Below are 27,692 nucleotides of genomic sequence, written 5' to 3'. Positions count from 1 at the left end.
ACATTTTGTCTCTTTGCAGTTGTCCGAAATGACAAGTCTCCTTGGCTTTGCCTCTTTGGCCCCATTGGATGTGAGCTGTGACATCTGCTGTTGTGGTTCGTGGGCCTGGACGGACTCACTTCTGCTGGAATTTTCCAATGTATATTTTCCTCATGTTAATTGCAAACATATCTTCCTGATCAGGACTTGTGTAGAATATGCTATCAGATTTTCTGGAGATTAACATCCTCACATGATTTTTGTTTGCAAATAGGTCTGCAGCCTGATATTTTTTTTCCTCAGAATTATTTTCAGTGTTATGAACAAGTTTCAAAAATCACTTGGTTTTAGTGCTGCATTTAGTAAACAAAAATGTCATTGGGCCCCACTATGTTTATGGAAGCCACCCTTATCCACAAAGTCACATTGCTCACAACTAGCCCAATTTAAGGGATTTCACTTTTTTTTTTTTTTTTTTTTTTGAGACAGGGTTCTCACTCTGTCACCAGGCGCCAGGCTGGAATGCAGTGGCGTGACCTCAGCTCACTGCAACCTCTGCCTCCCAGGTTCAAGCAATTCTCCTGCCTCAGCCTCCCTAGTAGCTGGGACTACAGGCGTATGCCACCATGCCCAACTAATTTAAGGGATTTCAAAAACTTACTTGCCCCACAAGAGTTACATTTTGGGGATGACAGGTAAGTTTATTATCATCTTAAGTGCAGTGATGATTCGTGGATGTCTACACATGCCAAAACCTATCATATTGCACATTTTAAATAGAGTGGTTTATTGTGTGTCAATTGTACCTCAATAAAGCTGTTTTAAAACCCTCACTGGATCCAAAATCCTCTCCCTTTCCCCTACCTGAAATTTAATTGTTTTGTTTTGTCTCACTGTCTTTGGCTTCATCAATCACAGTCATTTGGTTCTATCAGTTTTGATGAAGCAAACACGTCTGGGAGAATAAAAATACAGCCGACAGATCCTCCCACTCTTGTGACAATTAAATGAGTTTGCTTACTTTTTAACCACTGGGATTCAGAGCTGTAAGTAGGCAGAACTGGAATTCAGATGAGCAGGGAAAAGAGAGAGAAGTACTTTTGGAGCCTGGGAAAATTTGGAGAATGAGGGTACAAGGTGAAGTGACTGGGTAACCCCCCAGGTTCTGGAGGGGAGGACCCAGAGATAAAAGCGTTAAGTGAATCTGTGTCAAAAGGCAATGTTACTACTTCTCAAAGAATGGTCCTCTCCTTCTTCTGTTCGTGAGTATAAATGGCGGCTCTGTGGCTTTGAAGTCAGATGCACAAGAACGTGACTATGGGCCCCACCACTGATTAGATGTCTGACCTTTGGCAAATTTCTCGACTGACCTTAATTTCAATTTCCTTGTGTGTAAAAGGGCATAAGAATCTTTATATCACGTGGGTGTTGTGAGGTCCGGGCAAGATGACAGAAATGAAGAGATTGCCTTGCACACGATAGGGCTTATGTTTCTCCCCATTCTCCTCTAACTTTTTCTTACTTAAAAAATGTTTTACATATATATATATATATATTTTAAAGCTTTGTCAAATTTATTAAACTGTATAAATGTGTTTTTTTTTCTAATTGTGTAAGTAATCCATTCTAATCGTTTTGAAAAAGGAGAATACAAATCAATCAGTTGGGGGTGGGGGAATCTCCTTTCCTGTGAATTCTTAAGAGAAAAGGAACATGCCAACATATAAGTGCTCACAGTAGCCTGCACTGACCCTGCTGCAGGCACGTGGCCGTGGATAGGAGATGGGAAGCTGCAGGCATGTGTTTGACCACTGCCTTGCTACCTTTGATCAGCTCTGATTTCCTTTCTACTTGTTTTTAGAGGTGCCGTTGTCTTACTTTAAACACTAGGTAAATAAACATTTGGAATCCTTTTAGATTGTAACATTCAAGAATGCTAGCTCAGTGTTGAGAGCGGAGGGTGAACGTGCCACATGAGCCAAAGCAGCTCTCACTGTGCTGCCGTTTCCTTTTTAATAAGGCCAAACCCAGAGCACCCAATCATACTCTTGACTTGCTGATTTTTCCCCAACCTCCAAGCACAACAGAATTAGCCTGCGAGCCCCAGAGCCTCTGCGCTCACTCCTCTCCTCTTCCCTCCAGCTCCAGCTCCTGCTCCCAGCATGCCTGGTCTCTCTACCTCACACGTCTGCTCCAGCATCTCTGCTGTCCCTCCAGCTGTCATGCCACTCTGCACACACAATTTTCTTTCCTTGCCAACCACTCCACCATCAGTGCCAACCAACCATTCCTTTAAACCTCTCAAATTATAGTCATGTTATCAAGAGCTGGAAGAGACTTCAGGGTCTTGTACCTCCAGCCTAGTTCAAGTAGACACAGACAGAGTTCCCGGAATCTGATAGCCTTTTGCCTAGCTGCACGTGGTCTGAAATGCCCTGGGAGCATGGGGCAAAGCGGAGGAAGAGATCACTCACTACCTGCAGCTGGCCAGGATCCCCGGCATCACTGACTCTTAAAGCCAGTGGAGGTTCAGAAGCCCCAGAATTTTGGCATTTTGTGTATCACAAGGAAAAACTCTTCTCTCTAAAGAGTGTGTCTGCCTGTGCTTCTCTTAAACCTAAAAGCCTCCTGTGTACTCCCATAACTGGAGGGTCCGTTTCAATCCCTACCCCACAGCCATCAGTGTCCTCACAGCCCAGCTGGAGTCCACCATGTCCCCAGTCCCAGACAGGCACAAGGGACGCTGCAGCCGCAGACACACTCCCTTGTCTACACTGCAGGCCTTCGCACGTGCTGTGCCCTCTGACTGGAATGCTTTTCCCACTTTTCCCACTTGGAAAATGTCTGGTCAAACCCTTCTTGGGGATGCCTTGCCTGTGTCTGTGGGTAGATTGAATGTTATCATGAGCCCCTTAAGACCCTAGCAATGGTAATAATAGTGAAAAAGACAATGGCAACTGACATGTGTTGATAGTGCTAATAAAAACTCATTATTTTATTTGATCTTCAGAAACAACTTTATTATAACGCTACTTTTAGGGATAAGGAAACTAAGCTTTAGAGCTTTAGTCATGTACCCAAGGTCATGGCTAAAAAAGGGTGGCCTGGGGTTCAAGCTTAGGCTTGCCTCATTCCAGAGCCCAAATGTCACTGTGCCTCTCACCACTTACCATGCTGCCTTGGCAACTGCCTGTGAGCAAGGCTTGGACAGGAACCCTCAGCACATCCCCCAGAGGACAGGAACCCTCAGCACATCCCCCAGAGGACAGGAACTCTCAGCATATCCCCCAGAGGATGGGAACCCTCAGTATACCCCTAGTGCCTAGAACAATGCCTGGCATATGCTAAGTGTTCAGTAAATGTTTGTTGAATAAGCAAATACATTTCAACAGAGCCTTCCCCTCCTCCAATAGTCCTTGAACCAAACCCAGGGACTTGGGTGGAGATAAGTTCCTCCGTGCCCAGGAGCAGCAGCAGCAGATGGTGCTGAGGGGTATGCTCTCTCTTCACTCTTGCTCCGAGCTGCTCTCTCTCCATCCTTTCTCCTCCTTCTCTCAAGCAGCCCCATGTGCTAGGAAAATGGCCAAGTGAAGCCACCAGCCTTCCAGCAGGAAACACCTGTCTGGTCAAAGCCTTTTGCAGCGCTTTGTTTCCACAATTACCTTTTATTTCACTCTCTCTCTTTTAGATTTCATGCAAAGCCAACTGGTATTTTTTTTTTTTTAAACAGCTGAGAACACCAGATGGAAGGGTAGGGGGAGGTGGAGGCACAGTGAAAGGCAGGAAGGGGGCAAGCAGGGGCTGTGGATGAGGGGGACGTCCTGAAACCTGTGAGGTCGGGAAAATGCCTGACAGGTCGGCAGAGGTAGGGAAGGAAGAAAGAGCTGGAAAAATCGAGCAGCCACCATATGTGTGCATGCACATGCACGCCGCGCTTGCAACATACCATTAAAATAGGGAAAGAAACGTTCTGGTTTCCGTAGCAACAAGGCCTATTGGTGCCTCAGCCAGAGAAACTTATTGGAAAAAGGAGGCATTTGCCTGTTAAGGAGCCTGATGAATCGGGAGATAATTATACAGCATTCCACCACCACTAAAGACACACAAATACACTCCAGAAAATATTTTAAAGAGCATAGATTATCACAAATCCCACAAAGGCAGGGGGTGGGAGTGAGAGGCAGCAGGCGAGGAAGAAAGGCGACTGGAAGGATTCGAGGTGAACACCCAGGGAGGGGGCCCATGCGAGGCGGAGACTGGAACCAGCTCACAGGTCAGTCGTCAGAGGCACACATGAGGCAAAGCTTGACATATTTGTATTTGATTCTAAGGGGCCAGAACATTGAGTCCTAGTCTTCTTTGTCCCTTTGGGAAGTGGGTGGATGGATCTATCATGTCTAAACAGTTAGGTTTAGTATGAGAGGGTTTGCTGATGAGAGCAGTGAGATCAGTGCCGTTAGGGCCCTGTTCCTGCAGCAGAATAAGCCGTATGAATGTCATAGGACATCTGCTCCCCCAGATGGGGTGGGACGGAAGAGGAGAATCTTCAACACTGAATAGAAGACTATAGAATCTTCCTTAGGGTGGAAGGAAAAGAGGTACACAATTGTAATTCTCATAGCACAGGACACAGGGCTGGGCATGTAACAATTGCTACGTAAAATATCTAGGGAGTGAGCCGGGTGCAGTGGCTCACGCCTGTAATCCCAGCACTTTGGGAGGCCAAGACGGGTGGATCACGAGGTCAAGAGATTGAGATCATCCTGGTCAACATGGTGAAACCCCGTCTCTACTAAAAATACAAAAAATCAGCTGGGCATGGTGGCACGTGCCTGTAATCTGAGTTACTCAGGAAGCTGAGGCAGAAGAATTGCCTGAACCCAGGAGGCGGAGGTTGCGGTGAGCCGAGATCGTGCCATTGCACTCCAGCCTGGGTAACAAGAGTGAAACTCCGTCTCAAAAAAAAAAAAAAAAAAAAAAAAAAAGAAAGAAAAGAAAAAAAAAATCTAGGGAGTGAATGAAAGACTGAATGGATACATGGATGGATAGATAATTATGTGAGTAAATTGATGAATAAATGGGTTAAAAAAAATTGTGGCCGGGTGCGGTGGCTCACACCTGTAATCCCAGCACTTTGGGAGGCCGAGGTGGCTGGATCATCTGAGGTCAGGAGTTTGAGACCAGCCTGGCCAACATGGAGAAACTCCATCTCTACTAAAAATAAAAAGTTAGCCAGGTGTGGTGGCTCATGCCTGTAATCCCAGATACTTGGGAGGTTGAGGCAGGAGAATTGCTTGAACCAGGGAGGTGGATATTGCAGAGATTGCACCACTGCACTCCAGCCTGGCTGACAGAGCAAGACTCAATCTCAAAAAAACAAACAAAAAAATCATGAATAACCAGGTCCCTGTCTTCTCTCCTCTTGTTCATCCCTAGGAACTTAATTGCAAATCAGTTTTGTCCTCCAGAAGATGGTCACTGAGTAGTCACAGGTTCCGTGGTAAAGTCTTTGGATGAGAGTCATTCCCTGCCATAAGCCCCAGGATCCTGGGCTAAAGATGGTCCGGCGTCTTCAAGAGCCTATTACCTTTGAGGATTCAGATGTGTTGAATATGTTCTCCTTCCCCCTCGTGGATGGTACACTTTGTGATATGCTCTTCCAGTGCTGCATCCTGAATTAGAGGGAAGAGCTCACCTAATTCATCACAGCACCAGGACCACTTTCTGGAACTCTTGGGGCTCAGGTGAGCTCTCAACTTTGGTTTGGGAATTTTCCTATCCTCTGATCTCCGGTAGTGCTCTGTGAGCCTCTCAGCTGGCCCTTTCTTTACACATACTATCTAGAATCATGACTTATTATTTAGGTTTTTCTGTGTGTATGTTGCACCTCTCCAGCTACACTACGCTCCTTAGCAGGAGGGGCTGCCTGGAGAAACTCTTCATCTTGGGCGCCACTAGCGGGCCACATATCGAAGCATTGCATATTTGCAGTGCTGGCACCAAGGAGGACCTTGATCTGTAGACTCAAGTCATACTCCACCCTCAGCTAAGATCAGCTCTGTGCCAAGAAGCCCCTTGCACACTAAACACAGCTATACCACACGTAGCATTTTGTGGGTGTTGCCTGGTTGGGTTGCATGGCAGACATGGGCTAGAGGACCTTGTGAACTGATGGGAGAGAAAGGGAAGGAGTCAGGGAAAGTCCCGGGGGACTCATCCCCTTTCTGCTCATAGGCACTTGATCTATTATTAAACTGAGTCTGTCGTCCTGCCAGGGAAGGGAACACAGAACCACAACAGACAGCTTCTTTGTCCTGGTGTTAGAGATGAGGCAGGATTTTCTTTATCATCACAATCTTAGAAGTGCATTTTATTTACATTTTGTTTTTTGAACACGGAAAAGAAGGTTCAGAGAGGCTGAGCAAATTGCTCAAGGTCACACAGCTAATGTACAGACATGTACTGAATTTACACTGTCCCTCTCCGATGTCCAGGTTCTTATCTCTGGTATTATATTGACTCTTGGGACTCAGGCTCACTGAAGGCACTGGAGGAAGCCAAAGCATGTTTTATGTCTTCGAATGAATGCCTCTTTGAAAACAGCCTGGTTTGGGAGTATGAAAGAGAAAAAACAGGTCAGGGTCTTCTGCTGCTTAAAATGAAGATGAGGGAAACAGGGTTCAGAGCAGAGAAAAACTTCTAAGTCTTATTTTGTGTAAGCATCATATTAAACAGATTCAGTTCCAACTATAAACAGATTTTCAAATTTCCACCTTCCCCCTCCCATTACCCTCCATCAGCCCCCACCCTCCCCAACAGATTGTTCCCTTCCTTCCTGTTTATATTATAAGAAAGCAAAATTGGCTTCCCCTTCATTCTCCACCTCCCACCCTGCACCATCTGGGGGTGCATAGCTCTTACCCCGTTTTTTTTTTTTTTTTTTTTTTTTTTTTTTTTTTTAAAATACTCCCTCGACTTCCCGTCCAGCCCATTCGCTTTTGAAGCTCTGCAGCGAGTGCCTCCAGCTGCCGCCAGGGGTCGCGGTCGAGCAGTCGGCGCCGCCGCTGCGCAGGAGAGCCGGGGCCCTGGCCGGGAATCGCAGGCAGGCTCGCGTGCACACCAGCGCGCAGCGTTCAGCAGGCCGCGCAGCCTCTGCAGTGCTTTCCGAGGGGAGTCAGAGACTAGGGCTGGGAATGAGACCGGGCCTTTTCGGGCCACTAGAGCCAGGCTCCCTCAACTCTCCCGCCCTAGGCTCAGAGCACACAGTGCTCAACGAAGGGCAGCGAGGCCAGCCGCTGGCCTGGCCCAGGTCGAGCCCTGCCTCCCAGGATTCCTAAACACACGGGACCTGGACTCTGTGGACAGCAGTGTCTGCTAAGGCCTGACTTCATCAGGAGTGACGGGAGGTGGCGTAGAGGGGCAGCTCTTGCTGTAGATGGGGAGGACACCTCCTCTCCCACCCCTGCCTTCTTACTGCCCGCCTACTCCTCAATAAACCCAGGCCCCTGGAAGCAAAGTGCTAGGTCTCTCCCTGCACGCCCATGGGCGCTCCCCAGGCCCCCGCCAGCTCTCAGGTCACCCTCAGACCGACTTGGCCGAACCGCCCGTGGTCTTCTTATGTGCCTGGAAAGCCAGGCCTCTGCCAGAAGCTTACCAGATGGGAGGGAGAGCAGGGGAGGGCCAGCACGTGCTTCCTCTAGCATGAATTTTTCAACATTACATTTTCATCTCTCTGCCCTATTTCTCTCAATTCTCATCTCTGAAAAGAGCAGCGCAATTCCCTCCCACTGCTCTTTTTAGAGATGGATCTGCTTCTTCAGATTTGATGCAATTACTGGGCAACTAAGATGGAGGCACAGGGGAAGAAAGGGGGAGCCGGAACAGAGGGGACGGGAAGAGGCCTGCCAGCTCAGATGCCTGCAGGTGCGCCCAGGAGAAGCCTTGGCTCTGGGTTGCTTGCCAGTTTTGGGCAACACTGTTGAGCCCCTTTACTCAAGCCATTGAGCGGAACCACCAGGGTCCCATGACGCACCTCCACTTTTTCTTCCCCTTTCTCCATCTGCCTCTCCCTTTCATCTCTCCTTCCCTTCCTTCCTTCCTTCCTTCCTTCCTTCCTTCCTTCCTTCCTTCCTTCCTTCCTTCCTTCCTTCCTTCCTCAGAGACAGACACAAGTGCTTATAATACAAGTCATACTTGGATCTTTCATAAGTTCTAAAGAGATAAGGCACTATCGGGAGGTGGGAGGGAAGAAATTGATCTTAATGAATCTGATCAGTTTCTTGAAATAAATGGGATTTGAGCTGGATCTTGAAGAATGGGTAGGACTTTGCAAGAGGGAGGAAGGCAGGCCAGGCAGCGAGAAAAGTTTGAACAAAGACATAAAAGTGACAGATGCCACAGCAGTTGGAGAGATCCATGAGTAGGCTGCAGTCGCTCCATAGAAGGTAGAGGGGAAGAGGATGTTTTGGGCGTAAGCCTGCAAAAATTGGACCAGAAAATGGAGAACCCTAGAGTCCAAATGAGGAGTTAGTGCATTGGTCTTAGGCTGTGAAGTCCGTCAAAGGTTTCCACAGCACAACAAATCTGTGGTTGTATTAGTTTATTCTCATGTTGCTATAAAGACATACCTGAGACTGGATAATTTATAATAAAAAGAGATTTAATTGGCTCACAGTTCTACAGGCTACACAAGCTTCTGCTTCTGGGGAGACCTCAGGAAACTTAGAGTCATGGGAGAAGGCAAAGGGGAAGCAGGCACATCTTCACATGGCCAGGAGGAAATAGAGAGTAGGGTAGGGGGTTCAGGGGAGAGGTGCTATACACTTTTAAACAACCAGATCTCAGGAGAAATCTACCACAAAAACGAGAGGGAAGTCCACCTTCATGATCCAATCACCTCTCAAAAGTCTCCTCCTCCAACATTGAGGATTAATTACAATTTGACATGAGATTTGGGTGGGGACACAGATGCAAATCATATCAGTGGTTTAGGGATATTTCTCCAAAGGATGGGTAGATAAGAGATCAAGGTGCTGGGGGTTGATGGCTGGGCATGAGAGGTTTGGGGGGCCATTGTGGTAGTACAGATGGAGACAGTCAGGGCCTGACCTAGGGCTGCTGCACTGGAGCAGAGAGTGTGAGGCATCACAAGGAGAGGCTTCACACTTGCTCCTCAACACCCTCTTCCCACTGCTGCCCCTCTTTCACTCCCTATCACAGCTGATGATCTCCTATCACTCTTCACTGAGAAATAGGAATGAATGGAGGAGAACTCCCTTTTCTCCCAATCACCTGGTCTACACACAAAGCTATGTGTACCCAGAATACACATTTTCTCCTTTCCTCCTCTTCGTATGGAAAAATATTTCCCTTTCTTCCTGTTTATATTATAAGAAAGCAAAACTGGCTTTCCTTCACGCTGCCTTTTTCAAGAACTTTTCTTCCTCATTATTCCTTTTCTCTCCTGCATCATCAGTCCTTCTCCTTCCCTCTTTAATGTTCATTCTCACCAACACACAAATATACTCTATCATTCCACAGCTTCACAAAAGTCTCCAATGCTACGTCCCTCTCTATCTAGAGCCTCATCTGTAATAGAACCTTTCCGAAGTCTGCACACACTGCTTCTATCGCTTCACCTACAAACTACTCTTCAGTTTGTTCCAATCTGGCTCATTACATTACTTTACCAAAATTACCCTTCGATCTCTATCATCGGTAGTTTGCTGGCCTTATATTGGTTCTTTCAATCATATTCGGCATACTTGACCTCACTGACCTCTGTGAAACACTCTTTTGCTTAGTTTCATGATATCATAGCTGCCTGTATTTTTTTCTGTATCAGTGTCCTCTGCTTCTCATACAGTTCTATTGGCTTCTGCTTTTGGAGAAGACATACAAACACTGAAGTGCCTCAGGACCTTGTCCTGGGCTCCCTTTTCTTCCTTTCCCTCCTTTCTCTTCCTGTCTCATCTACTCTCTTCTCTTCCTCGATGTACTCCCATGGCATAAATACCATCTCTCCAGTGATGCCTCTAAGTGGATCCCCATCTCAGAGCCCTCCCCATGGAGGTCCAGGCTCTTACATCCAACTGTGAAATTGACATCTTCACCAGCATGTCTCACTGTAATCTTAAATTTAGCATTTAGTTTTGTTTTGTCTAAAACAAAACAATTAGTTCTTTTCTGTACCGAACTGCCAGCTGGTTCTGTTCCTCTATGTCCCCAATTCAAGAAATGGCATTATCATCCACCTAGTTGCTTATACCAGAACTCCTGAGTCATCCTTGATTCCTCCCTTTCTCTTCTCTCTATATCCCATCCATCAGCAAGTTCTATCAGGTTTACTTCCAATCTAGATCTCAAATGGGCCCATTTCTCACCATGATCACTGCCATCCTGTAGTTTAAGCTGCCACGATCTCTTACCTGGCCTGGTGCAAAAGCTTTGAACTTGTCTCTCTGCTCTGCCTCTTGCCCCTTCCTCCCCATAACTCATTCTCCATGCATCAGTGAAAATGAACTTACAAAAGCATAAATCAGGTCAGATCCTTCCCCTACTTAAATGCTGTCCTTTGATTTCCTGTCATACTTAGAATAAAATCCAAAGGCTTTGAATGGCCTCCAAGGCTTTCCACAATGTGATCTCTGCCCCACTTCATCCTCACCTAGTTATGATCACCCCCTTCTCAATATGCTCTATCCACAAAAGTCTCATTGCTGGTCCTTGAACATGGGAAGCTCTTTCTGTATGACCTTTGTACCTCCTGACCCATGGACCTGGATTATTTGACCTTTGTCTGGGTCTTTTTATAATAGACTCCCTTCTCATCCTATAGAGATGCCTTTTTTGTTCATCCTCATGCTCCCAGCTATCCCATATCACCTTGCTTACCTCCTTCAACACATTGCTCACACTCTGAAACACAGAAACTCACCTGTTGTCTATTGTCTGTCTCCTGAGAATAAGAAACTTATCTCTCTTGCTCACCCCGATATTCTCAGCACCAAGCAAAGCCCCTGGCTGTGAATTAGCAGTGTTATACATTAGGTAGATATGACAGAATCTGATGAGTTATCCTGTATATAAAGCAGAGTGATGGAGAAGGGAGGAATTTCATTAAGGATGAGAGTATAGAACCCAAAGAATGCAAATACACATTTCAGTGAGAAGAGACAAAAGAGAAAGTACAAGCTTTGGGTTGGGGAGGTGGATAAGGTTCTGGTTTTATGATGAGTTTGAAATGCCTATGGGACTTTCAGCTGTTAGATGGAGATGTAGGCCTGTAGCCTGGCAAACAAGTTAATCGTAGAAATAAAGATTTGGAAAACACTGCTTGGTCTATTTTGTATGGCTATCGCAGGATACTGCACACTGAGTAATTTATAAGGAATAGACATTTATTATTAGCTCACAGTTCTAGGTACTGGGAAGTCTAATATCAAGGTGCAGGCAGTATTGGTGATTCTGATTCCAAGATGGTGCCTTGAACACTGTGCGCTCTGGAGGGGAGAAGGCTTCACCTTCACATGGCAGGGGAGTAAGGAGACAAAAGGGGACCAAATTCACCTTTTGATAACATTATGAATCCTACTTAGGTGGACAGAGCCCTCATGGCCTTATCACCTCTTAAAGGACCCACCTCTTAAGTACTGCATTTAAATTTCAACATGAGTTTTGAGATGACAAACATTCAACCATAGCAACACATTTGCCAAAATGGTAATGAAAGCACCAGGAAAGCACTGGATGAAATGATTGTGATGGGTCAGTGTGAAGGCAGAAGAGAGATTAAGTATTACTTATAGTGAAGAACAAGAAAGGGGAGGGGCCGGTGAAGACTGGGGCAGCAGGGAGCCAGGAGGATGAAGTGTCACTGAAGCATAGAAAATGTGAGATTTTAAGAAAAAGTGATGCAGATTGAGTATCCCCTATCCGAAATGCCTGGGACCAGAAGTGTTGCAGATTTTGAGTTTTTTTGGACTTTAGAATATCTGCATTATATTTACCAGTTGATCATACCAAATTTAAAAATCCAAAATCTGAAATGCTCTCATGAGTATTTCCTTTGAGCATCATGTTGGTGATCAAAAAGTTTTGGATTTTGGAGCATTTGGATTTCAGGTTTCAGATGTTTGGATTATGGGATGCTTAACCTGTGAACAAATTCAGTTCAGTCCAACAAATACTTCTTGTGCCGTCTCTCTGTGCCAGGCTACATACTTTTTATGGAACTACAAATATAAATAAGCTCTCATCCTTTTTGAGGGGATGAGGGAGGAGTTATAGTCACTACATACTTTATAAGAGTATATCCATATACAAAGATAATATGTCAGATGTGTTAGTGAAGCTTCCTGTTGGGGAGAACAGGAAGTGGAAAATGGAGATAAAAAGAAATCAGAACATAAACAAAGCAAAATGGGGGTCTCAACCAAGCAAGGCTGTAATAGTGCCATGAATGGAAGCTTCCGATGATCCAACCATCTGCCCACCCTGGTAGATGCTTGCAGCTTTTTTATTTAATATCAAAATGTTTCAGTTTTACTATAAAGTGCCAAAAATTTATGGTAAAATCTTCCAATGGCAGAGAAGGTATAAATAAGAAAGCACACCTCATTTGGGATCCAACCTCCCAGAAATAACCTACATTAATATTTTTGCTATCATTCTTTCTTACAGTCCTTTCTGTGTGTACACATGCATGTACAGTTTGGCACTTATAGTTATTTAAAAATGGCTAATGGTTTTGTTTCAAACCATCTAGGAGTAGTTCTTCTTTTTTATGAGAAGAGCAGCTTGCACATCTCCTCTTAGATAGCAGATGGAAGGCTAGTGTTCACCTGTCCTTTGTTGTAGGAGAAAAGCATAATAGAACATGTTTTGGTTTCAAAAGAGCCTGAAGCTTAGACACTAGGGTTGGTGAATTAAACAGTGAACTCCTCCAGTGTCCTTTTGCCTCCAATAATTTACAAAGAAGTCAAAGAGCCCTTCAGAAAAAGGGATCAACACTCCCTCCACTTGAAGTCCAAGGTTATTAGCACATGTCTAAGAGACTGATGGAAGCGCAGGTGGCAGAGAAAGAAGAAGGAAGAGCAGTGTCCTGGCCAGACCGACTGATGGCATTCGGGAAGGGCTGGAACCCTCATTACCCCTGTTCCCTGGACTAGAATCACATGTTGGGGAAAGGTTGTATGTGTGTACACTAAAAATATTGTGTCCAAAGAGCTTTGACACTGGAGCCCAGGTCTGCTTAGCATGAAGTGCATGCAGCTGAGCCGAACTCTGGGAAAGACTTGTCACCTCCTGTCCATCCCAGATAAACTGCAGCCAGCATGAAAATGAATGTCAACCTGAGTTAATTCTGTGCTTCTTGTGGTGAGTAGGGATTTGGCTACTGAGGGCTTCCTGCAGTGTGTAGTCCCTGAGAAAGGATTCATAGACCTTCTTCTGATGCAAAGGCATTGAGTGATGGTGACAGCGACTATAGCTGCAGGATTGGACATTTGGGACATTCACCGAACTGTCCACTTTCATTGTCTCTTCCTTAGGCAAGAAATTAGTACCACTCAATAAGAACGTATCTTTGGGACTTTAGAAGGGAGTCACCTGGGAAGAAGGATGAATTGCTAAGACTAAGGAAGTGAGAGCTTAAAGCCATTTATTTTTTATTATATTAAAAAGCCATAGTAGTCAAAACAGTATGATATTGGTACAGACCACGTAGACCAGTGGAGCAGAATAGAGAGCCCAGAAACAAATCCAAACGTATACCATCAACTAATTTTTGCCAAGAGCACCAAGAGAGCACAATGAGGAAAACAGTCTCTTTAGTAAATAGTGCTGGAAAACTGGATTGACACATGCAAGTGAATGGAATTAGGACCCTTACCTTATACACAAAAATCAGCTCAAAATGGGGAAAAGACCTATCTGTAAGGCCAGAAACTATAAAACTCCTAGGAGAAAGAAAACCATGGAAAATCTGGACATTGGCTGTGGCAGATTTTTTGGATATTACACCAGAAGCTTAGTCCACAAAAGCAAAAATAAATAAATGGAAGGAACAACGTCAAACTAAACATCTTCTGTACAGCTAAGGACACAATTGACAAAATGAAATGGCAGCCTACAGATTAGGAAAAAATATTTGTAAAACATGTATTGATAAGGGGTTAATATCTACAATTTATGAAGAGCTCATACAGCCTAATAGTACAAAAACAAATAACCTGATTAAAAAATAAGCAAAAAACCTGGATGGACATTTCTTCAAAGAAGACATGAAAATGACCAACATGCATATAAAAAAGTGGTCAGTGTCATTAACTTTCAGGAAAATGCAAATCAAAACCACTATGAGATATCACCTCACATCTGATAGCAGTCATCAAAAAGTGAAACAACAGTAAATCTGATGAGAGTGTGGAGAAAAGTAAAAGTGACTCATATACATTAATGGTGGGAATGTAGATTGGTGCAGCCGTGATGGGAAACAGTATAGAGTTTCATAAATAAATTAAAAATAGAACGATCGTATGACCTAGCAATCCCTCTTCTGGGTATATATGCAAAAGAGATGAAATCACCACCTTGTAAAGATATCTGCACCCTCATGTTCACTGTAGCATTATTCACAATAGCCATAGATATGGAAACAACCAAACAGTCTGTCAGTGAATGAATGAATAAAAAAACTGTGGCATATACACACAATGGAACATTATTCAGCCCTAAAAGGGAATAAGATTTTGCCACTTGCTACAACCTGGAAGAGCCTGAAGGACATTATAGTAAATGAAATAAACCAGATACAGAAACAAAAATATTACATGATCTCATTTATATGATCTCATTATATCTATCTCCATATTTATATGTGGAGAGAGATAAGAGAGCAGTGGTTACTGGAGCACTGGGGAGAGTAAATGGGGAGGTAGAGGTCAGAGGACACGAAGCAGAAGATCTGGGATGGACAAGTCTAGAGATTTGATTTATAGCATGAGGACGGCTGGTAACAAAATTGTGCTGATTTTGGGATTCTTGCTAGGTGAGTAGATTCTAGCTGCTCTTGTCACACACGTATGGGTAACTATGTGAACTGATGAATATGTTAATTTGCTTCACTATATTAATTTTAAAAAGTCATTTACATATATTTCACAACATGTTGTATACCTTAAACATACACAATAAAATTTATTTTAAAAATTGAAATGTAACTTGATATTTACCTTTTTTTTTTATTGCATTTTAGGTTTTGGGGTACATGTGATGAACATGCAAGATTGTTGCATAGGTACACACATGGCAGTGCGCTTTGCTGCCTTCCGTCCCCTCACCTGTATCTGTCATTTCTCCCCATGCTATCTCTTCCCACCTCCCCACCCCCCGCCCCTCCCCCATTTCCCCCCAACGGACCCCAGTGTGTAGTGCTCCCCTCCCTGTGTCCATGTGTTCTCATTGTTCAACACCCGCCTATGAGTGAGAATATACGGTGTTTGATTTTCTGCTCTTGTGTCAGTTTGCTGAGAATGATGGTTTCCAGGTTCATCCATGTCCCTACAAAGGACGTGAACTCATCGTTTTTGATGGCTGCATAATATTCCATGGTGTATATGTACCACATTTTCCCTATCCAGTCTATCATCGTTGGGCATTTGGGTTGGTTCCAGGTCTTTGCTATTGTAAACAGTGCTGCAATGAACATTCGTGTGCACGTGTCCTTGTAGTAGAATGATTTATAATCCTTTGGATATATACCCAGTAATGGGATTGCTGGGTCAAATGGGATTTCTATTTTTAGGTCCTTGAGGAATCGCCACACTGTCTTCCACAATGGTTGAATTAATTTACATTCCCACCAACAGTGTAAAAGTGTTCCTATTTCTCCACATCCTCTCCAGCATCTGTTGTTTCTTGATGTTTTAATGATCGCCATTCTAACTGGTGTGAGATGGTATCTCAATGTGGTTTTGATTTGCATTTCTCTGATGACCAGTGATGATGAGCATTTTTTCATATGTTTGTTGGCCTCCTGTATGTCTTCTTTTGTAAAGTATCTGTTCATATCCTTTGCCCATTTTTGAATGGGCTTGTTTGTTTTTTTTCTTGTAGATCTGCTTTAGTTCTTTGTAAATTCTGGATATCAGCCCCTTGTCAGATGGGTAGACTGCAAAAATTTTTTCCCATTCTGTTGGTTGCCGATTCACTCTACTGACTGTTTCTTTTGCCGTGCAGAAGCTGTGGAGTTTGATTAGGTCCCATTTGTCTATTTTGGCTTTTGTTGCCATTGCTTTTGGCGTTTTGGTCATGAAGTCCTTGCCTACACCTATGTCCTGAATGGTTTTGCATAGATTTTCTTCTAAGGTTTTTATGGTATTAGGTCTGATGTTTAAGTCTTTAATCCATCTGGAGTTAATTTTGGTGTAAGGTGTCAGGAAGGGGTCCTGTTTCTGCTTTCTGCACATGGCTAGCCAGTTTTCCCAACACCATTTATTAAACAGGGAGTCCTTTCCCCATTGCTTGTTTTTGTCAGGTTTGTCGAAGATCAGATGGTTGTGGGTATGTTGTATTTCCTCTGAGGCCTCTGTTCTGTTCCATTGGTCTATATCTCTGTTTTGGTACCAGTACCATGCTGTTTTGATTACTGTAGCCTTGTAGTATAGTTTGAAGTCCGGTAGTGTGATGCCTCCTGCTTTGTTCTTTTTGCTTAGAATTGACTTGGCTATGCGGGCTCTCTTTTGGTTCCATATGAAGTTTAAGGTGTTTGTTTCCAGTTCTGTGAAGAAGGTCATTGGTAGCTTGATGGGAATAGCGCTGAATCTGTAAATTACTTTGGGCAGTATGGCCATTTTCACGATGTTGATTCTTCCTAACCATGAACATGGAATGTTTCTCCATCTGTTTGTATCCTCTCTTATTTCGTTGAGCAATGGCTTGTAGTTCTCCTTGAAGAGGTCCTTTACGTTCCTTGTTAGTTGTATTCCTAGGTACTTTATTCTCTTTGTAGCAATTGTGAATGGCAGTTCGTTCTTGATTTGGCTCTCTTGAAGTCTATTACTGGTGTATAGGAATGCTTGTGATTTTTGCACGTTGATTTTGTATCCTGAGACTTTGCTGAAGTTGTTTATCAGTTTCAGGAGATTGTGGGCTGAGATGATGGGGTCTTCCAGATATACAATCATGTCATCTGCAAATAGAGACAATTTGATTTCCTCCTTTCCAATTTGGATACCCTTTATTTCTTTTTCTTGCCTGATTGCTCTGGCTAGAACTTCCAGTACTATATTGAATAGGAGTGGTGAGAGAGGGCATCCTTGTCTAGTGCCAGATTTCAAAGGGAATGCTTCCAGTTTTTGCCCATTCAGTATGATATTGGCTGTTGGTTTGTAGTAAATAGCTTTTATTGTTTTGAGATACGTTCTGTCAATACCTAGTTTATTGAGGGTTTTTAGCATAAAGGGTTGTTGAATTTTGTCAAAAGCCTTCTCTGCATCAATCGAGATAATCATGTGGTTTTTGTCTTTGGTTCTGTTTATGTGGTGAATTACGTTTATGGACTTGCATATGTTGAACCAGCCTTGCATCCCCGGGATGAATCCTACTTGATCATGGTGGATGAGCTTTTTGATATGCTGTTGCAATCGGTTTGCCAGTATTTTATTGAAGATTTTTGCATCTATGTTCATCATGGATATTGGCCTGAAATTTTCTTTTCTTGTTGAGTCTCTGCCGGGTTTTGGTATCAGGATGATGTTTGTCTCGTAAAATGATTTGGGAAGGATTCCCTCTTTTTGGATTGTCTGGAATAGTTTCAGAAGGAATGGTATCAGCTCCTCCTTGTATGTCTGGTAGAATTCAGCTCTGAACCCATCTGGACCTGGGCTTTTTTTGGGTGGTAGGCTCTTTATTGCTGCCTCGACTTCAGACCATGTTATTGGTCTATTCAGGGTTTCGGCTTCTTCCAGGTTTAGGCTTGGGAGGATGCAGGTGTCCAGGAATTTATCCATTTCTTCCAGGTTTACTAGTTTATGTGCATAGAGTTGTTTGTAATAATCTCTGATGATGGTTTGGATTTCTGTGGAATCTGTGGTGATATCCCCTTTATCGTTTTTTATTGCATCAATTTGGTTATTCTCTCTTTTCTTTTTTATTAATCTGGCTAGTGGTCTGTCTATTTTGTTGATCTTTTCAAAAAACCAGCTCCTGGATTTATTGATTTTTTGAAGAGTTCTTTGTGTCTCTATTTCCTTCAGTTCTGCTCTGATCTTAGTTATTTCCTGTCTTCTGCTAGGTTTTGAGTTTTTTTGATCTTGCTCCTCTAGCTCTTTCAATTTTGATGATAGGGTGTCAATTTTAGATCTCTCCTTTCTTCTCATGTGGGCACTCATTGCTATATATTTTCCTCTAGAGACTGCTTTAAATGTGTCCCAGAGATTCTGGTATGTTGTGTCTTCGTTCTCATTGGTTTCGAAGAACATCTTTATTTCTGCCTTCATTTCATTGTTTATCCAGTCAACATTCAAGAGCAAGTTGTTCAGTTTCCATGAAGCTGTGCGGTTCTGAGTTAGTTTCTGCATTCTGAGTTCTAACTCGATTGCACTGTGGTCTGAGAGACTGTTTGTTATGATTTCTGTTCTTTTGCATTTGCTGAGGAGTGATTTATTGCCAATTATGTGGTCAATTTTAGAGTAGGTGTGGTGTGGTGCTGAGAAGAATGTATATTCTGTGGATTTGGGGTGGAGAGTTCTGTAAATGTCTATTAGGTTTGCTTGTTCCAGGTCTGTATTCAGGTCCTGGATATCCTTGTTGATTTTCTGTCTGGTTGATCTGTGTAATATTGACAATGGGGTATTAAAGTCTCCCACTATTATTGTGTGGGAGTCTAAGTCTCTTTGTAAGTCATTAAGAACTTGCCTTATGTATCTGGGTGCTCCTGTATTGGGTGCGTATATATTTAGGATCGTTAGCTCTTCTTGTTGCAGTGATCCTTTTACCATTACGTAATGTCCTTCTTTGTCTCTTTTGATCTTTGTTGCTTTAAAGTCTATTTTATCAGAGATGAGAATTGCAACTCCTGCCTTTTTTTGCTCTCCATTTGCTTGGTAGATCTTCCTCCATCCCTTTATTTTGAGCCTTTGTGTATCCTTGCATGTAAGATGGGTTTCCTGGATACAGCACACTGATGGGTTTTGGCTTTTTATCCAATTTGCCAGTCTGTGTCTTTTGATTGGGGCATTTAGTCCATTGACATTTAGGGATAGTATTGTTATGTGTGAATTTGATGCTGTCATTTTGATGCTACCTGGCTGTTTTGTTGGTTAGTTGATGCAGATTCTTGATTGTGTTGATGCTCTTTTACCATTTGGTGTGTTTTTGGAGTGGCTGGTACTGGTTGTTCCTTTATATGTGTAGAGCCTCTTTCAGGAGTTCTTGTAGAGCAGGTTTGGTGGTGATGAAATCTCTGAGTGCTTGCTTGTTCACAAAGGATTTTATTTTTCCTTCACTTATGAAGCTTAGTTTGGCTGGATAGGAGATTCTGGGTTGAAAGTTCTTTTCTTTAAGGATGTTGAATATTGGCCCCCACTCTCTTCTGGCTTGTAGGGTTTCTGCTGAAAGATCTGCTGTGAGTCTAATGGGCTTCCCTTTGTGGGTAACCCGACCTTTCTCTCTGGCTGCCCTTAGCATTTTCTCTTTCATTTCAACCCTGGTGAATCTGACGATTATGTGCCTTGGGGTTGCTCTTCTTGAGGAATATCTTTGTGGTGTTCTCTGTATTTCCTGGATTTGAATATTGGTCTGCCTTGCTAGGTTGGGGAAGTTTTCCCGGATAATATCCTGAAGAGTATTTTCCAGCTTGGATTCATTCTCTTCATCACATTCAGGTACACCTATCAGACGTAGATTAGGTCTTTTCACATAGTCCCACATTTCTTGAAGATTTTGTTCATTCCTTTTTGTGCTTTTTTCTCTGTTCTTGCCTTCTCTTTTTATTTCATTGAGTTGATCTTCGACCTCTGATATCCTTTCTTCTGCTTGGTCAATTCGGCTGTTGAAGCTTGTGCATGCTTCACGAAGTTCTCGTGTTGCGTTTTTCAGCTCCATCAATTCACTTATACTCCTCTCTATGCTGTCCATTCTCGTCAGCAGTTCATCCAATCTTTTTTCAAGGTTCCTATTTTCTTTGCGTTGGGTTAGAACATGTTCTTTTAGCTCATTGTAGTTTCTTACTACCCACCTTCTGAAGTCTGATTCTGTCATTTCATCACCCTCCTTCTCCATCCAGTCTGGTTCCCTTGCTGGTGAGGAGTTGTGATCCCTTTTAGGAGGAGAGGTGTTCTGGTTTCGGGAGTTTTCATCCTTTTTGCGCTGGTTTCTTCCCATTTTTGTGGGTTTATCCACCTGTTGTCTGTCTCTGTCCCAGGGAGTTGGAGCTTTATGAGTTTCCGTTGCACTACTGCCTTTTTTGATTTTTCTTTCCGGTCGGACCCGCCCAGCTAGCAGCACGCCTAGCCACTGCCTGCCCGCAGGGGCTTTGCTGAGCTGCTGTGGGCTCCGCCCAGCTGCCCTGAGCTCTTCCCTGCAGTCCTTTTTATATGGGCGTAGTTAGAACTGTCTTGGCAATGGTGGCCCCGCCTCTGTTATGGCGGACTCTCTCTGTTGTGGCAGGTTGCCTCGGCAACGGCGGGTTGCCTCGGCAACGGCAGCCTGCCTCCGTAGCGGTGGAGAGTCTCAGTAATGGCGGAAGCCCCTCCCCCACGGAGCCGGACCGTCCCGGTTCAGCTGTGCTTGGTTTGAAGGGCTCAACCCAGAGGGTTTCCAATTACTGTTTTTGTTTTCGTTGTTGTTGGGGGTGGAGGGGTGGGACCAACCGAGCCTGATCACCTGGCTCCCTGACTCAGAGTCTTTTCTTTTAAGTTGAACGACCCCGCGTTCCGGTCGCTTGTTGAAAAGGCGCCGGGATCTCCCGTGCTGCGACTCACGGAGTCGGCTCGAACCGCGGCGCCGGCCCCTGGCGGATTTTTTGCCTAGGAATCTCCTGGCCTGGCTCGCTATTTCAGCTGAATGGGCTATTCTGCCGTCTCAAGGCTCTGCTCGCCAGCTAAGAGGGCTCCCAGACCAGTGGCTTTTGTACGGAGAACCGCAGCAACAGGGAGTGGTCACAGCAGCCGCGCGGGCGGAGTCAGCCCCGCGGGGGCCAAAACAGCCGCACCGGCTGGGACTGCGACGCTGGCGACCCCTCTGCCTGGGTATCTCCTGGTCTGTGGGCAATAAGAGTTCGTCTGGAAATGCGGCGTCCACTCACCCTCTGCACTTTCACTGGGAGCTGAAGTCCTGAGCTGTTCTTAGGCGGCCATCTTCCCAGCGTCTCGATATTTACCTTAAATTGGTAAGGTAAAATAAAACTCTGTGTGTCTGTATGTATACGTGTATGTGTATGTGTGCATATGTATGTATGTCGGTGTGCACACATGTGTGTATGTGTATGTATGTGTGTGCATGCATGTATGTGTGTGTATGTGTGTATCTGTAGGTATGTGTGTATGTGTGTATACATATATTGTGTATGTATACACATATTTGATTGCTAGGGTCACAGAGGAGATTAAGACAGACAGTCTATTTTCCATACTCCAAAGTTTATGTTTTAGTAGGATAGTACATAAATGTGTGGTAAGGAATTTGGTGTCACCCAAAAAAAAGGTCTAGACTTTGTTTTGGCTCCTTGGAGGTAGCCTCTAGATCAGGCGTCCCCAAACTTTTTACACAGGGGGCCAGTTCACTGTCCCTCAGACCGTTGGAGGGCCGCCACATACTGTGCTCCTCTCGCTGACCACCAATGAAAGAGGCGCCCCTTCCTGAAGTGCGGCGGGGGGCTGGATAAATGGCCTCAGGGGGCCGCATGCGGCCCGCGGGCCGTAGTTTGGGGATGCCTGCTCTAGATCTTGACATTTCCCTGGTTTTAGGAATGTTTTTATTTGTGGCAGGCCCCCCAGACCCCACATGGTAGTTTTTGCTCATCAGGGGACTCAGGGTGGGCTGCTCAGACCACATGCTATCAGCTTCGCTCCTGAGAGGTTGGAGTGGGAGAGCTGTGGCTTGAGTTTTGCCATGTGGACAATGACTCAGTCAATCATGCCCATAGAATGAAGTCCCAGTGAAAACCCTGGACTCCAGAGCTTGGGTAGGCTTCCTGGGGCAGCAGTACTCCACGTGTGACGTCACATACTGTGGTTAGGAGCAACATCAGCCATGACTCCATGTGAAGGGAATGGCCAGAAGCTCCAGGGTGGGCCCTGCCTATACTCCCCTTGTGTGTCGATTACTTTGGCGTTCTAGCTGGCATCCCTCCCCTGTAATAAACGTGACAATGAGTATAATTAATTTCAGTGAATTCTGTGTCTCTTTCTAGTAAGTTATAGAATCTCAGGGTGGTTTTGGGAATCCTCCAACTTGCAGTTGGTATCACAAGTATTGGGCAGACTCAGTAACCTGAAGAATTGCTTCCTAGACCCTGCAGTTTGGCTAACTTCAGGTGATAGATAAACAAAAACTAAATAAATGGAAAAGCTATTAATGCTTTCAGAGAGTGGTAAGTTCCTAAAGAAATTAAAACGGAATGTCATGAAGGAGAATGACAGGGGCGGGACTGTGTCGACTGGGTTTTCAGGGCCTGGAGCTGAATCTTCAATGACAGGCAATGTCTGGCAGGCAATGTCTGGCAGACAAGCATCTGGGGATATAAATGGGTTTGTGAGGTGGAAACCAACTAGGTGTTTTCAGGAAACAGGAAAATAGTTCAACGTGAATGGCGTGCGTGAGGCAGAAACAAAGGAGGAGTCAGAGATGGACGGGGCGCGATCAGGGCTCTGTAGGCTGGGTCTGGCCTTTGTATTTTGTTAAGTGCAATTGGAGATTCATTGGAGGATTTAGGCAGGTGAGTGGCATGACCTACTTATCCTTCTACATGCACATAGATAGTTTTGCATAAAAGGGGCCATACAATCCATACAATTCTGTAGCTTGCTACTTTTACATACAGGAGTATGTAATATCCAACCACATCTGTTTTGCATAAGACAGGTAATGGCATACATTTACAGAGGGGGCTATGGGAGCATGGAGGGGTGGGGTACTTCCAGACTTAGGGGGCCATGCACGCTTTCCTGGAAGGAAATGCCTAAGCCAGGTCACAGAAAATGAGAGTAGCTGGCCTAGCGAAGACAGCAGTGAAGGGAATCTCAGGCAGTGGGGTACCTAGTATAGGTACAGGGGCAGAAATGAAGGAGAGGGCATGGGTAGGTGGTCACCTGTGTGGAATGCTGTAGAAATATTATTAAAGAGGGTGATCAGCAACCTTTAAAAAATCAGCTTCAGGAGAGTTGGAAGGATGTGACTTAAACAGGCATTGTTGGGTAGCAGAGAGAGAAACCACTCAAAAGAAGACAGCTGGTTATTTTAGAGATACTACAGACAGTCTAATGGTTATCCAAGAACAGAATATGTTGGGATTGGAACCGGGCAGTCAGCAAGTAAAACCACTCCCTGTTTTCCATAGTGAGAATCTGATTGGATGAGCCCACTCCACCACTGAACATGTCCACTCTACTCTTGCCAGCTCGGGCAGATTAGCAATTTCCAAGAAAGGAATAGCGTTGGGCAGGTTTCCCAAGTATGTTTTCTACAGCTGTTCTTTTTAATTAAAAATTTATTTGTTAAATGTTTTTTTTTAATTATTATTTTTTAAGACGGGGTTTCACCATGTTGGTCAGGCTGGTCTTGAACTCCTGACTTCAGGTGATCCACCCACCTTGGCCTCCAAAGTGCTTGGATTATAGGTGTGAGCCACCACACCTGGCCTACAGCTGTTCTAACAATGAAGAGTGCAGACTCTGCAGCCAGAGTGCTTGCCAATCTACCACCTGCCAGCTGTGTGATCTTGGGCTAATAACTTAACCACTCTGTGCTCAGTTTTCTGTACTGAAAAATGAGGATGCTAATGATAGTGTCTACCAGGCAATATTATTGTGAATATTAAATGAGTTCGTATATAATACGTAAGCGTTTAGAGTAATACCAGACAGAAAGAAAAGTGTTACCTATTATTTTTGTTAGGGCCTGATGAAAGAATGAGACAATTGGGGAAAAAGCGTGAAGAAGTTCGACAGTGAAGGAAAGGAGAGAAATGCCGTAGTAGGTTCATAGAAAATCAGTAGGAGTGTGGGGGTGTATCAGGACACAGGAAATATGACTGGCTTTATCGGTTTGGGGCGCAATGCCAGGAATGGTGCCACATGTGTGAGAGAGAATGAAACTGATGGGGCCCATCAACAACAGAATCAGAGAAGGCGCGAAGGAGCGAAGGTGGGTGGAGATGCAGAGGGGCATTGGAGGGGAGAAAATTAGAATCTGCGGCCCCTGCTTACTGCCAAAAAGAGCTGGCAGAGCCTGCCGCCAAGAATGAAGGTCAAAAGCATGTTTGAGGGATTACAAGAATCAGGAAAGCTTCAGAATAATTTAGATGCTCCTCCTCCATGAAATTACAAAAACAAAATCTCAGTGGCACAATGAGTTCCTCTCTTCTCAGTGCCCCAACAACATACTCCGATGCACGCCTCTCTTACAGCTGCAGGCACATTTTAGTGTTATGATTTGTCTATCTGACCCACCTTCCTGAATGCTATCTCTATGAGGTCGCAGACCTTAGTGGGGTGCAGTAGATTTCCCTTAGCTCTAAGTGTGAGTTAGAAAAAGGACCGTCTCTGGATGAAGGCAACTCAGAAGAAGGGGTACCTTTTCATAATCTGCACAAAAGTGCTGTCTGCTTGTCATGCTCCTCTTCTGTGAAATTAAAAAAAAAAAAAAATCATAGGCAAACAGTGCCTTGGGCCAGATTCAAGGACTGGTGAGTGAATTTCACCCCTTTCTTTTCTTTGGCTGGGAGCCCTTCTCTGTGCATGATCTGCAGGACCCGGCTCTGGTCCTGGATATTTCCATCTCCCTAGTGTGTTGCACAGTACCTAGTACAGAATAGTTGCTCTGTTGAATAAATACATTATGTTGATGAGGTGAATTATGTATAGAAGCTACTAGGAATGGGAAGAAAGAATCATTAATTGGTGGGAACAGTCTAAGCATTAAAAACATATTTATTGAATGAACAGGTACATATAAAAATGACACTGAGCCTGGTGCGATGGTTCTTGCTTATAATCCCAGCACTTTGGGAGGCCGAGACAGGCAGATCACCTGAGGTCACGAGCTTGAGACCGGCCTGACCAACATGGAGAAAGCCCATCTCTACTAAAAATACAAAATTAGCCAGGTGTGGTGGTGCATGCCTGTAATTCCAGCAACTCAGGAGGCTGAGGCAGGAGAATCACTTGAATCTGGAAGGTGGAGGCTGTGGTGAGCCAAGATCGTGCCATTGCACTCCAGACTGAGCAACAAGAGTGAAACTCCTTCAAGAAAAAAAAAAAAAAAAATGACATCAAGCACTCCACCGAGGTTAGGAAGAATGTGTGTCTTCCACTCAAGGCTTCCTGTTTTTGGATTTCCATGAGCAAGAGGAATCATCTGATGTAAAGAGGCTGCAAAAATTACCAGTTGGATCAATCCAGGGTTGCAGATTGGCAGAGTGGTTTGGAGGAGGATCCAGGGCATATTTTTTTCTAGAGGTCCTCAAAACCTCTGTAGGTGACCCCAGAAGGGATCTCTTAAGGATCTTTCTTCAAAACTTTGTAAAACCCTAAACCTGGCATCTTCTGGATCAATAGCCTACTAGGTTCTGAGGTTCCTTGGGGTCATTCTGGGTACCAGTTGGCCACCATGTCATGCTGATTTGTAGGCTTCTTCCCTGTGCTAGCTTCTTCCAGTTCTTTCCTAGCCAGAGAACAGACCATCATTTAATGTAGTATGCTGCAGAGTAAAAGTTATCAAGCTTTAGAGGGGATCAGAATTACCCGAAGAGGCCTGATGGTTGAGCCTCAGCCATAGAATTTCTGATTTAGTCTGCTTGAGGAATTTGAACTTTCTTCTTCTTCTTCCTCTTCTTCTTTTCTTTTCTTTTTTTTTTTTCAGGAGACAGAGTCTGTCTCTGTCACCCAGGCTGGAGTGCATGCAATGGCATGATTATAACTCATTGCAGTCTCAAACTTCTGGGCTCAAGTGATCCTTCTGTCTCAGCCTCCCAAGTAGCTGGGATGACAGGTATGTGCCACTGTACCTGGCAAATTTAAAATTTATTTATTTATTTATTGCAAGACACAGTCTTGCTGTGTTGCTCAGGCTAGTCTGAAACTCTTGGTCTCAAATGATTCTCCTGCTTCTGTCTCTGAAAGTGCTGAAATTACCGGCTTGGGCTACTACGTGAAGCCAGAAAGTGAACTTCTGACAATTTCTCAGGTGATGCTGCTACGGTCTGTTTCTGGACCACACTTTGTGTAGAGTTGTCTTTCTTTGCATCTTTCACCCAGCATTGCTTAATAGAGAGTAATCTGTCCCAGCAAGGCCCCCACATCCTCTACTCTCCATCCAGGCTTCCCTCTGACCTCTCCGGTCCTTGTTCACTGCAGTTCAGCAGCTGTGGGCTTTACGATGGGAGGAAATATGGACGATCAGCTACAGAAAATGCAGAGGTATGGTGTCTTTTCACTTGGTTGGGTCAACTCAGCTCAGAGGACTCCAAGCCTTTTTCCTCTCCTGTTGGCAAAGGTTAGGGCACAGCATCGCTTCTCCTCAAAGAACTTTCCTGCTGGGGGGTGCCCAGGTCTGTGGCTCTGCATGGATAGTGGAGCTCTCATTTTCACCCAGATAGCAGAGGACCCCAACTGGCTGAGAAAACGCCCAGGCCTCCCCTTGTAAAACTTCTCCACGTGTCTTGGCTCAGTTCCGGGTTCTGCCCTGCTTCCTCCGGGCCAGTCCCTGCAGACCCGGCCCAGGCGGTCCTCCATGCCCTGGGGATCTGGAGTTGCTTTCTCTGGCAATTGTTACTGTTTTCCAGTTACTTAAGGACTCATTTCCTTAGTTTGAACATCCGCCAAGGACAAGGACCGCAGCTTGCTGCCCTTTGAGTGTCTCCCTCTCGCTGACATCTAGCCCCGTGTTGTGGCGGTACATGGTGGGATCCAAGAGAGGACTGCTTTCCAAATGTGTAAGAGAAGGTCTCAGGCTTATTCCGCTTAGACACAGTTCACGTGGCCTTCATTTCTGATATGTTTTTCACAGCACATGCTTGCATTTCCAGGCTGGCTCCGGGAGACTTCCTTACTTCTTCAGAAAGTTCTTGCAATTTGAAAATTGGAAAAAATCAACTACAGCTTCTCATCAGGGATTTGTCCCCCAACATTATAATCATGGCTTGGGGAAATCTTTTTACTGGTGTTCTGCTTGATAGAGGCCTTCTTCACCATGGGTGCTCTGGTCCAGGGCACCCTGAATGAAATGCTGAAGACTGTGTGGTGGGGAGGACGGGGAAGGAGGTTTCTGATTATTGGCTACCAGGTAAAGGCTACTGTGAATTGAGAAAAATTCATGTCTGCATCTTTGTGCTTCGGTTTTATTTTACTTTTTATTTTTTTGAGACGGAGTCTCCCTCTGTTGCCCAGGCTGGGTGGCGTGCAGTGACACAATCTTGGCTCACTGTGACCTATGCCTCCCGGGTTCAAGTGATTCTTGTGCCCCGCACTCCTGAATAGCTGGGATTACAGGTG

General features: G+C 44.6%; 1 long non-coding RNA gene across 4 annotated transcripts in view; it reads left to right on the top strand.

Annotated features, from left to right (window-relative positions):
• Positions 1-26,104, top strand: part of LOC141585190 (uncharacterized) — a 71,658-nt gene extending 45,554 nt beyond the window's left edge. For 2 of the 4 annotated variants that reach the window (XR_012518589.1, XR_012518590.1), the window contains one exon: positions 20-3,681. This is a non-coding gene — a long non-coding RNA (uncharacterized LOC141585190). Of the gene's footprint in view, positions 1-19; positions 3,682-5,415; positions 6,905-26,061 lie in introns of those variants that run through there. The other 2 variants (XR_012518592.1, XR_012518586.1) reach the window with 2 other exon arrangements.
• The last annotated feature ends 1,588 nt before the right edge of the window (positions 26,105-27,692 follow it).

This window comes from Saimiri boliviensis, chromosome 7, assembly GCF_048565385.1.
Source record: "Saimiri boliviensis isolate mSaiBol1 chromosome 7, mSaiBol1.pri, whole genome shotgun sequence".
Taxonomy (NCBI): domain Eukaryota; kingdom Metazoa; phylum Chordata; class Mammalia; order Primates; family Cebidae; genus Saimiri; species Saimiri boliviensis.
Note: the sequence above shows the minus strand (reverse complement) of the source record. Positions and strands in the feature narration are given on the sequence as shown.